The sequence below is a fragment of the Colobus angolensis genome, unplaced genomic scaffold (assembly GCF_000951035.1).
Source record: "Colobus angolensis palliatus isolate OR3802 unplaced genomic scaffold, Cang.pa_1.0 Scaffold6, whole genome shotgun sequence".
Lineage (NCBI taxonomy): Eukaryota > Metazoa > Chordata > Mammalia > Primates > Cercopithecidae > Colobus > Colobus angolensis.
Window position 1 is genome coordinate 16,167,675 of NW_012119598.1, and position 2,604 is coordinate 16,170,278.

At 46.3% G+C, this 2,604-nt stretch overlaps 1 protein-coding gene across 3 annotated transcripts in view; it reads left to right on the forward strand.

The window, feature by feature from the left end:
• JARID2 (jumonji, AT rich interactive domain 2) overlaps positions 1-2,604 on the forward strand; it is a 286,725-nt gene that overhangs the window by 3,027 nt on the left and 281,094 nt on the right. Inside the window, exon 1 of one of the 3 annotated variants that reach the window (XM_011962732.1) lies at positions 304-407. The exons of the other annotated variants lie outside the window; for them this stretch is intronic. The gene's annotated coding sequence lies outside the window, so the exon portion shown is untranslated. Of the gene's footprint in view, positions 1-303; positions 408-2,604 lie in introns of those variants that run through there. 3 annotated transcript variants of the gene reach the window in all.

Consider the following 2,604-nt stretch of genomic DNA (forward strand, 5'->3'; position numbering starts at 1 on the left):
CGGCCCTGCCTGCGGGCTCCGACGCAGTCTCGAGAGCAACAGGTTAAGCCGGCGAGACGTCAGCGCGCCCCCTCCCCGCCTCCCGGTTCTTCCCCCGCCGCGCGCCAGCGCCCCAGCCCTTCTTCCCTCCCTCCACCCCCCGCGGCGCTCGGTTCCCCGACGCTCCGGCCGCGCTCTGTTGTCATTGTGACGTCACAAAGGGACGGGCTCGGGTGGAACCTTTCCCTCCTCCTCCGTGACGTCAAAAGTCGGGCCGGAGGTTCCAGGCGCGGCGGGGCGGCGGGGGAGGAGGGAGCGGGGCGGAGGCGGGGGCTGCCGCAGAGCAGGGCTGCGGCGTGGGAGGAGGAAGAGGAGGAAGATGCGCTCGGCCTCTGCCTTCCGCCCCGGAGCGTCGCGCTTCCCACCAGGTGAGCGCCGGGGAGCTGTTGGTCCCCAAAGGAGTGCCACTGGACCCTGTTCTGATGCCACTTGGGAAGCGGGGAGTGGGGAGGAGGCGCCTCCTTTCTGCAGGAATGTTTTCACTTCCTCTGTTCCAGGTCTCCTGATGGTGTTGCATTACTAGCGTGGTACATGTGTCCCTTCTCTAGTGCTTATGTAAAGAAATGAAAGTATTCAGGGAAAGCTCTGCTTTGTTGTGGATTTGGCCACCTTGTCACTTTAAGTCGTGTTGGGGTGCTTCAGCAGGATGTGGCCGGATGGCTTTCATGATGATGCTGCACAGCAGCAACTGTTGCTCTTTCTGGAAGCTTTGCTGTACTACGGTGGGGGGCTTTCCTTTGCTGTGCCGGCTCTGTGCCTACTGAGTGTAATTTTGGGGGTCTGGACCAAAGGAAGACTTGTCATTGACAAATGTACTGAGAAGACATAGGACTCCTTTAAGTCTCAAGGTGCTCTGGGCTTAGTTCTTCTGAGCAGGGAAACCAGGGGCTGGCATTCTGTTTCCTCTTTTGTAAAATGGAAAAATACCTGCCATTGCCACTAAGTCACTGAAAAGATCATGTGCATGAAAGATGTAAAACAATATGCCTCTTTATATGTAAGGTGGCATTATTACTTGAGTTGGTGGAAGGCAGCACGTTTCCCACAGTTGGTCTCAAAAGCCAGGAATGCCTGCTGAGTTGCCATTTAGTTTATTACTTGAGCAAAGCAGAGTTGGGGGTGCGATTGTCGATAGTAGGCTTTGGGAGAAAAGATTGTTATGTTTCATAATAAGTGATGTCCTTGAGAAACTCATAAATTGCAATGTAATCCTGTCTTAATTGTATTGGGCACGACTCCCACTGCAGTACCTTAAATAACTGAAAACATTTGCCTTTGAAAGCCCCAATCCACTTGGACAATAAAAACAGTTGCATGTTTTGCACTATGGATATTTGCTGCTGTTTCCATCATTCTACTGCCTGGTTATTCCTAGGGAGAATAACAGATAGGATATTGGGGCTTCACCGCTATTTGATCTTTGCTTTATAGCAGGTATCTGAAATAGAAAATCTCTGCCATGTGAAGATAGTAATTCATGTAGTTAGCATGAAAACAAATTGCCAGTTTGATTTTCTAGGACAGCTCAAGCAGAATTTGTACCACTAGGCTGTAAGTTTTAAGTATCTAATTTTCTGATTTAAAAGTGTATGATTTAAAAATTGGAAAACGTTTTTGTTATAAGCTTCAAAAGGATTTACTATAATTACAACTACATAAAATTGTGAAGAAAAAAGTAGGAAGAACACAAAAAATATAGTGGTTGGATTTATGAGGTTTCCTGTTTTAAAACTCATTCATCACAAATTGTTCAGTCACGTTATTTTACAGTTGGTGGGGTGGGGGGGAAATTTGTACATTATGTTATTGCTGTATGTTTTCTTTCCTGGGATGTTTACATGGCTTTCCAGCTACTTGTTTCTAGTAGTGGAAAATCTTGCTCTGTGTTACTTCAGTGCAGGGCAGTGTCGGTTTGGCTTGTATCACTGTATAGGGATACGGAAGGAAAACACAATCAAGTCCAAAGTTTCACTAAAATTTGAAAGAAAGATTATGTCCACAAGTAATCCAACTTAGATATTAACCTACTGTAAAATAATAACCTGGACAATAACCAACTCATATGTTCCTGTAGCCACTGGCCCAAATAGACAACTAGAATTATTTGGTACTTGCTAATGCCTGTTTCCTCGTAAGTGGGTTAAACCAGTCCCTGTTGCTGGGCTGAAGGCTATTGATGCACTTCCAAGTGCCTTGGAAAGAACTCCAGTGTTAATATATACCTTGCTCCAAAGGTTATTTAAACTTTCCTCCTTCAGAACAAGAAAATCTTTTGGAGTACATAATTGGTGTCTGTTACCTTCAAAATGGAACTGTTTTCTTTTTTTTTTTTTCATTGAAGACACGGGAATGTCATATTAAGCATAGTTTGTTAAGACACTTGGTGAAGGCTGAGCTAGAGAGCATTTTTTTTGTTGTTGTTTGCTTTTTTTTTGAGACAGGGTCTTGCTTAGCTGCCCAGGCTGGAGTGCAGTGGTTGCTCACTGCAACCACCGTCTCCAGAGTTCAAGCAATTCTCCTGTCTCAGCCTCCCGAGTAGCTGGGATTACAGGCACCCACCATTAC